Genomic DNA, 9268 nt, shown 5'->3' on the forward strand with positions numbered 1-9268 from the left:
TCACTCCTCCCCCATATGTACTTTCCTAAAATCCATATGTTCACAGTTTATGTGGGAAATATTCATTTTGTTGGTATTTTTAGATCTTACTGATATTTCTATGACTAATTTTGCAAAAAAAGTTATCTAAAACAAAATGAAAAATGGTCTGTAAATCTGTGGAATCCCCATGACTCAAGGAATGGGTCATCTGTTGCAGCATCTGTGGGCTGGATTCTGAAAAGACCAGACTCATTTAAGATGTTTAAGACTCAAGTTTAAGACTTATAAGATCTTATATTTCAGGTATATAAACTTATAAGGTATTTATAAGACTCATGCAGATCTTTCAGGCATGTTTTCTCATTTTAAATTCTGTGTTACATAATGTTTTAAAATGATGACAGTGTAGGAAAGAAAGAAACAAAGAAAGAAAAAGAAAAAAGATTTTAAAATCAAATAAAATGTACACTTTTGTCATATAAAATTTAACATAAAATTTGGTATTATCCATAATATCACATACATATATCCTTTTATATTTTATATGTAGTAAAGGTGACTATGCATAAACTTCAGCAAAGGCTAACAAAAATGTCCTTCTATGTGTGCATTTATAAATTATGCCTAAAGACCACATGTCAAAAAATTGAACTTTTGTTCAATCCATCCTCAATTGCGTTATCGCAGGTGGCCAATTATCTTTCCAATGTTGTGTAGCATTAGTCATATAGCTGTCAAAGAGGGGTGGAAAACCCACTAGCATTGACCATGCATTAAATTCCAAGAGATGGGTAGATTTCTATCATGTGTTATTTCCTTCTCCCATTGGGCATCAGCAAAACTTATCAATAAGAGAGGCATTGTTTGCATTCAACATGCAACAATTGCCTGATTTAAGTCTTTATCAAGAAGTTATTGTGAAGTCCAGTATGTTGGAAACATTATTTTTTTGCTGAATCAGGCATAACCTAATGCCACACCCCAACCAGAGAACATTGAGAAACAATTTAGGCAAAATGGTCTCTTTCACTTCATTATTTTATTCTTGTCTAATGCCCTGTAAATCATTTTTATTCACTAATAAGTACATAGATTGTAGGTTGATGTAGCTGTTTGGCCATTATCAATGCTTCCAATAACACAGACATCTCTGTAGCTGTAAAAAAGCAGGCCAAACCTAGATTCTCACAAACATTTCCATTGCATGTATTGCCAATCCGCCAGAGCTGACAATATGCGAGGCATAAAATGGCCAAATATTATCGAAAGGATTTATTAATGTTTCAAATAAAAAGTAGAAAGCCTGTCTGTCCAAGTTCACCAAAGAAAAGATTTTTGCCAATCTTTCAAGTTTGGATTTCCCCACAAAGTTAATTTGGATTGTGAAAATAAATGAAACAGCAATTTCCATGAAAATATCTGCCGTGCTTCTCTCTAGGACTCACTGCTAGAGAGAGGCATGGCAGATACCACTGCTGTATGCCTGGTATGCCAAGAATCCCATGCAATCTATTTGGGAAGAAGAACCAAACAAGAAGATTCCAGAACTGACCAAGGAGTAAGATCTATTTTGAGTAGAAAAAACAAAAATGTAGCCCATGTCAACGGGTTGGCCCAAAGATATAAAAAAAGATGGGGGAAACTAAATTCACCTTTTTGAATCAAAAGTTGCATGTTTTCAAAGGTTGTTGTTGTTAGTTGCGAAGTCATGTCCAACCCATCGTGACCCTGTGGACAACATTCCTCCAGGCCCTCCTGTCCTCCACCATCCCCTGGAGTCCACTTAAGCTCACGCTGACTGCTTCAGTGACTCCATCCAGCCACCTCATCCTCATCCTCTGCTGTCCCTGTTTTCAAAGGTATTCATGACAAAATGAAACTTTCAAAACAAAACATTAGGCTTCTGAAATAAGGCCTGTATAAATTAAGGAATACCATTATAAAACACAAACAATTGAAGGTAATACATTCATCTTAAGTAAATTTACCTTAACCCATAGATTTAGGTTTAAGGAAGCCCATTTAGCAATGTTTCATGAGATCCCATTAATCAGCTTAATAATTTGAGATATTAAATGGGTTTTGTGTGAGAGGAAGAAAGGTGGGATATAAAGGTAATGTAATAGTAGTAGTAATAGTAGTAGTAGTAGTAGTAGTAGTAGTAGTAATAGTAATACCACCTCTAAGAACAAATATACCATGTAAATAGTAAACGCAGCACAAAGTTTCAATTGCCTGTTAGTTAACCCTCATTATCTACAGTCGACATCTGTTCGGAATTAACCAGTTAATAGAATAGCCAGGTAAATTTCCAAAAATCATTAACTGCCTGCATCAGAGCTGGAACATATGAAGTCTCATGTTCAGTTTCTGACATGTCCAGGAAAAGCTAAGAAAGCTCATTGTCCAAAAGCCTGGAAAACAATAGTCAGTGCAGACAAAGCTGAGTTAGATGGATCAGTTGACCATTGACCATTCAGAAGATGGCACTTGTTGATGAACCATTTAGACTGTCTAAAGGGGTGGGGGGGATGTGGTAGGTGACAGAAGGCTCTCAAGAAAGTAACCAGGAAGGTGGTGGATGTCTGTCAACACAGAGCTAAGGATGAAGGAATTGTGTAAAATCCATTGAGCCTGCGTTTCTTGTATTATTACATGCCATCTGTTCCATCATTCAGGCACAGACAAAATCAGATTTTGCATATAAAAGAGGGGGTGATGTTTACTTTAATATGCAAATTTGTATAGGAGCTGACTCCCCATATAAAGGAATGCTACATTCCTACCTAGGTTTCTCATTCCTATGGGACAGTGATGCAGTTAAGGGCAAAGTTGCAGATCAGGCAACACCTGCCCTGTACCCCCGATTATGGCTGGTCTCGATCCACCGATAGCAGGATGCAATGAGTTTCTACGAGCAAATTAAACAGAAATGCGACTTGCTATGGGTACTGCCAGTGCATTGCCCCCCCCCCCTTCATAGGCAATGACACTGGTCATAATGATGGGTGGTTTTTTAGTTAATCAACAATACAGACTTTGTGTGTTTGTCAGTCTTCCTGTACCACAGCTGTTGCTATGGCAGGCTCAGTGGCTACAGCTGTGTGCATCCTTTGTGCAGCCAGGCGGGTGATTTATGCTCATCTCTGATCTTCTTGGTTTCAAGGCAGCTCCGGTGGATGACTTGGCAGTGTGGAAAAAAAGAAAAAATTAAAAAGTGGCAGAACAAAGCATTCAGTAAAACCAAAGCCTGGAGGAAACATCAGGTGTTAACATCTAATAAAAGTTGAACATGCCTGAATCAAAGCACATTGCAAGGTACCTCTTAAACAGTCCAGACAAGGACTGACCTAATGCTGAGGGGTTTTATTGCAGTTGCAAGAAATGTACTAATTATAGAACCTGGACTGCATCATGAACTGACTTGTCAAGTTAACTTAGCATCCCAAGTATCGACAATTACATTGTGAAGGCTTTTCCATCCCTAAATAACTTAGCATGTTGGGTCACTGAGGCAGAAAGCAGCTAAATTTGAAGTGCTGAAAGAAATACAGCACTAGAAATAATGTTTTCATTGATGTGGAGGGGAAGGTTATATTTTTCAGCCCAATTAATGACTTGGTTGTAGGGAATATATTTCTTTCTTTTAATACTTTTTGTGTAAATATGTACATTAAAACATTTTATTTCATAATGCCAGGTATTTCAACAGTGTAAATCAGATTTTATGCAGGTCACATGTGTTGTGTTGTGTTTTGTTTTTCAAATGTGGAGTTCATTAAATGTGTGAAATTCAACATTTGTTGGAGGGTGTGGCCAGTGGCCAGAGTAATGAATAGCAAATTGTGCTCAGACTTAAGCTTGGCTTCTTTCTCCTTTTGCAGCATTTTAAATTGACAGTTCGTTCAAGCAAGCAAGCTATTCTGTTCCCCAAATAAATAGCTAAATAAATAGCCAGACCTGAAAAAGACAGAAGGAGCAACACAAAACTAAGGGGGACAACAACTGACTTTGTGAACACCCCATAAAAAGCCAGTGAGCAATCAGTGGCAATTCCAATCCTGGCACTACTGCTCAGATGGCATTGGGTAGCCATTCCTTCTTTTTCTTCATGCAAGGCAATCCATTGATTGCCCGTAAATCTATTAGTTTAGAAGTTTACACATATCTTCTGGAGGGTGGAATATACAGAAGAATTCTACAACTTGTCAACAATGAAGACAGTGAAATTGAAAGATTTTGTGCACACTGGCTCAAAAATCAATTCAAATGGAGATGGCAACCAAGAAATTAGAGGAAGACTGAGATTTGGAAGGGCAGCCCTGAAGGATGTATAAAATATCATCAAGTGTAAGGATGCTTCACTGGGGACCAAAGCCATGAGCTTCCACACTATTGTATTCTCAGTCACTATGTATGGGTGTGAAAGCTGGACAATTAAGAAAGCTAATAGGAAGAAAATTGATGTGCTTGAAACATGGTGCTGAAGGACATCTTTGAGAACACCTTGGACCAACAGAAAGGTGAGCAGGTGGGCCCTAGATCAAGTTGAGCCAGAGCTTTCCCTAGAAACAGAAATGGCAAAACTGAGGCTATCAGACTTTGGGCACATCACCAGAAGGCAAGACTCCCTGGAGAAGACAAGCATGTTAGGGAAAGTTGAAGGCAAAAGAAGGAAAGGAAGAACAAATAAAGAGATGGATTGAATTCATAAAAGAAACCACATCCTTGAACTTAGTAGAGAAGAGCAGGGCTTTCAAGGACAGGACATTTTAGAGGCCCTCATCCATAGTGCTGCCATGAGTTGGAGATGACTTGGCAGCACAGAAAAGCAACATAGAGAGGGGGACAAGCACAGAGGCAAAGGTCACTTGCACATGTCTCCTCCCCTGCAGAATATCCATAAACCTTATTTAAGCCATCTAAGTATTCTGCCCACTCTGCCCAAAAAGGAAGGTGTGGAGATGCCTGGATAGTATGTATGCTGGTGGTGCCTCACTCCTCTCCTCCCCACCTTCCAGAATCCCCACAAAATGCCACCTCTGGATTTGCCCTTGTGTCCTCAGAACTGCAACTGGCAAGGTCCTTTCTACACCAGCTGCAAGGGCAGAGGGGGCCCAGCTCTGCCCTTGGAGCGTGTTTCTAAGGACAGTCCTGGGACTCCAAATTCTCTATAGGATTGTGCCTTTAATGGATTTTGCGTAGCAACAAAGAAGACAGCTATGACTGTGGGGAAATGTGGAAGAAATGTAAGCAGGAAAGGCGCTCTCTCTCTCTCTCTCTCTCTCTCTCTCTCTCTCTCTCTCTCTCTCTCTCTCTCTCTCTCTCAAATTTATATGCTACCCAACTGTGCCACAGACCTCTGGGCTGCTCACAACCATAAGATAAAAGTACAATAAAAGTTTGAAACTGCTATAAAATTTGAGGAATGAGGCAGGATGATGGCATGAAAACAGCTGTATGTGGAAGCACCTTTATCTGAATTAGACCCTGATTAATCAGAGATGGTCAGTGTGGAGTACTGGCTAAGACTGCTGGACTAGGACTCAGAAGGTCTGGGTTCTAGTCTCCTCTCAGCCACAGAGTTCATTGGGAGTCTTTGGGCCAGACTCTCAGCCTAACCCACTTCACAGGGTTGTGTAAGAATAAAATGGATAAGAGGAGAAACTTGTAAGCTGTCTTGGGTAACTTGCAAGAAGTAGAAAGGCAGGATGTAAATGCAATGTAATCATCATCATCTCTTTTATTGCTTGGGAATGCCAGCAGTGTGCTGAATGATACAAGAAGAATGTGATAAAAATATTATTGGTGCTTTCTTTGACACATTTTTCAGCACACTGTAAAACATTGTACCGGAGGTTGATTGGCTCAGAGAGGCAGATCACTTTACAGTAGCTTATCATCTATTTTCTGGATGCAGGTTAAGGTGCAATTTTGCTCTATAAAGTCAACTACATTTGATCTTACCCAAGTGAGGGGTGCAATTCATGTTTTGTTTTATCATATTGACCATTTAGGAAAATTGCCCCCTTTGACCATACAATCTATGAATCAGATCTCTTTGGAAGGATGCATGCAGAGACATTCTGATGGCTTCTCCATGCTTGGGGAATTCATTCCCTTCACCAGCTAAGGCTGCAATCTTTGTTCACCTTGCATAAATTTGCATAGGAATTGACAATAGTTCTGACTAAACATGCATAGGATAGAAATCATATGCTTACTTGCTAGAAAGACCAACCCTATAGCTCTTATGCATATAACCTATTTAAAATGGATGCCTTGTATTTGAAAAATCAGACATGGGTAGCTCAATTTAGGCATATACTTTGCCTGTAGAAAGTCCCAGGTACAGAAGAGTATGAGAAAGTCCATGCAGGATCTCACCAACGGTCCACCCCAGTCCAGCATTCCGTTCACATGGTGGCAAACCAGCTCCCACTGGATCCTTCAAGCTGAGCAGGTACAAGAGTTCTACCTGCCCAGGCTCCTCATGTTCTGCCTTCAGAAGAGAAGGATGGGGGGGCACATATCACTCTATAAGTACCTCAAAGGATCTCACAATGACTTAGGGCAAGATCTCTTCTCACTGATATCAGTGAGAAGGACACAGAATAATTAACTCAAGTTGCAGCAACCCAGGCTTAGTCTAGATATCAGGAAAAGTTTCCTCACTGTTAGAGCAATACAGCAGTGGAACCAGTTGCCTGGAGAGGTTGTGGGAGGTGAAAGTGGACAGTCCTCTGAATGGGATGATGGAAATTGGTGTCCTACAATGGCAAGGGGTTGACCCAATGGCCTTCATGGCCCCTTCTAACTCTACTATTCTATCATTCTGTGATCCAAACATCTCACAACAGGAATTATCTATATTCATTCCTGTAGATAAATCCCATTGAGCTCAGAGGAGCTTACAGCTAAGTAGACATGTACAGAATTGCATTGCATGAGTCACTAATATATGAAATGGAAGGACTGCAGTGCTGTTTCACTCCAACATATTGCCTGAACAATTTCTTACCTTCAATTTCTTTTTAATTTTCTCATTCATCTTTTTCACTTGTATTCCCAGTGATAGATGTTGCTTGACTCAGGCGTTTTAGAAAAAGAACAAACCCAAGGCACATGAGTATGTACTCTGACATTTCATAATCTGATTCATTGCCTCTAATTTATTAGCAAGATTTGTCTAAAAAAGTGAAGTGAAAAGCACAATCTGAACATGTTCAAAACCTGAATTTTGAAATTTTGCCCAGTTTCAGATTAAAGGACTTATTTGTTCCATCTCTTAAAACAGCTGCACCACCAGTTTTCCCCCAAGTTCTGATTATACAATTTAAAACATGAGAACATAGCAAGGTCCCTTTCATCCAGTTTTCTGTTTACACACCTAGCCAGCCAGGTGATCACATGAAATCCAGAAGCACAAAATAACTGCAAAGGCATCTTCCCATCCATGTTCACCAGCATAATAGCCATCATGATTAGTTGTCTCTGAAAGCCTTGTCCTCTATGACTTTGTTCAATCCCCAGTTAAAGTCATCCAAATTGATTGCCACCATTATATCTTGTGGAAGTGAGTTCCACAGTTTAACTATGGATTTTCATGGATTCTGTGTTAAGTATAGATTTCTGTGACCCACTGTGTCCTTGATCATAACCTCTTCCAGGAAATTTTGTGTTTGGCCAACCTGCAGAAATAAATTACATTATGTGGCAATCATACAGTGTTCTGGTTTATATATCTTTCAAGACTAAATACTCTTGGATTAAAAACTAACCTCTTAACTCTTGGCTTGATTTGCAATACTGATTTTTCCTCTTCCAAAGAAGCTTTGCTTTCAAACCCTTTGGGTTTTCTGTATGCAATCTGCATGTTCATACATGGACTATGAATCATCAAAGCTAATCATTGATAGCAATTTGGAATGGAGTGTGTATCCATTCTGGATAGCTTAAGTGTCCCATGAAAACAATGCCCGATAGATAAAAACCACTCCATCATCAAGAATAAACATCCTGTTTTGCATAAAGTGAACCAAATCTTCCCATGTAAAATATGTTTCAGTACTACAAAACCACTTGCTGTTGAATTCAGCTGAGAAAGTTGGTCCTATCTGAATTCATTCCTCCTCCTTAACAAAGTAGCCTTTGACCAGCTAGCAGGAGATGAGGGTTTCTCTAGGGCCAAGAATACAGGCACTCTCCCTTGCTATCACAGTGTAATACTGGCAATCATGCAAAGCAGACAGCTGAGTTAAAGGATGGGTGGGCTTCTACTTTCACAACCCGCATTTATTTGCGAAAGCTTAGAATCCATCCACTGCGTGCTCATACTCCCTAAAAGATTGTTTTGGAGGTCAGGGAACATTATTTGTGCCTTACTCCTACTATCATGAAATGGCTAAATTTAGATTCACTTTCCTTTAAAATCTAAACCACTTTCAGTTGTTTCTTTCATGAGAACCACGCAAGGTCAGGCCAATGGTCTCTCTAGTCCAGCACTCGGCATAGTGCAACCCGCTGCCCATAGGATCCCGCAATGCAGAACACCTCCTCCTACTTGAGTTGACAACAACCAGTATAATTAGGCATGCTGCCTCTATTATGGGAGGTAGCATTTAGCCATCAAGACTGCTGGCCATTGACCGTGTTAGGCCATTCTCCATGTTTGAAAAGCCATTGAGATTGCTGGCCTTCACTACATCTCATGGAAATAAATTCCACAGTTTATGTGCTGTGGGAAGAACTTGATTGCATCTGTCCTGAATCTCCCGCCAATGAGCTTCACGTGATGACCCCAGGTTGTGGAATTATGGGAAAGGGAGAAATATGCCTGCACACCATGCATACGTATTACTATCTGCCTCTGTTAGGTCTACCCTTACTTGCCTTTCTTCTAAGCGAAACAAATTTATTTCTTGCAATCATTCTTCACTGCAGAGTTACTCCAGTCCCTTGATCATTTTACTTGCCGCTTCCTGAACTTTTTTAAACACCTTTATTTTGTATTCTCAGCAAACTTCGCTTCTTTGCTGAAGTCACCCAACACTTCCTTTTTTGAGGGCCCCCTGTCTCTCCCAAGAACACCATGTGGATTCTGGTTTGGGAAATTATAGCATACAGAGAGGAATACATTAGTTTCAGAGCCAGGTATTGTCACCCACCATGTCTCTATGGAGGAGTCTGCACTTTTTTGGCTTTCAGGTCTCCTGGACTGTGTGTCCTCCTGTCCTCTCTGATGGACAGAGCATAACCAATTCTAGGATGCCATGCCATGCCCTGT

Source organism: Varanus komodoensis, unplaced genomic scaffold, assembly GCF_004798865.1.
Source record: "Varanus komodoensis strain SLA01 unplaced genomic scaffold, ASM479886v1 scaffold8, whole genome shotgun sequence".
In the NCBI taxonomy this organism is placed as follows: domain Eukaryota; kingdom Metazoa; phylum Chordata; class Lepidosauria; order Squamata; family Varanidae; genus Varanus; species Varanus komodoensis.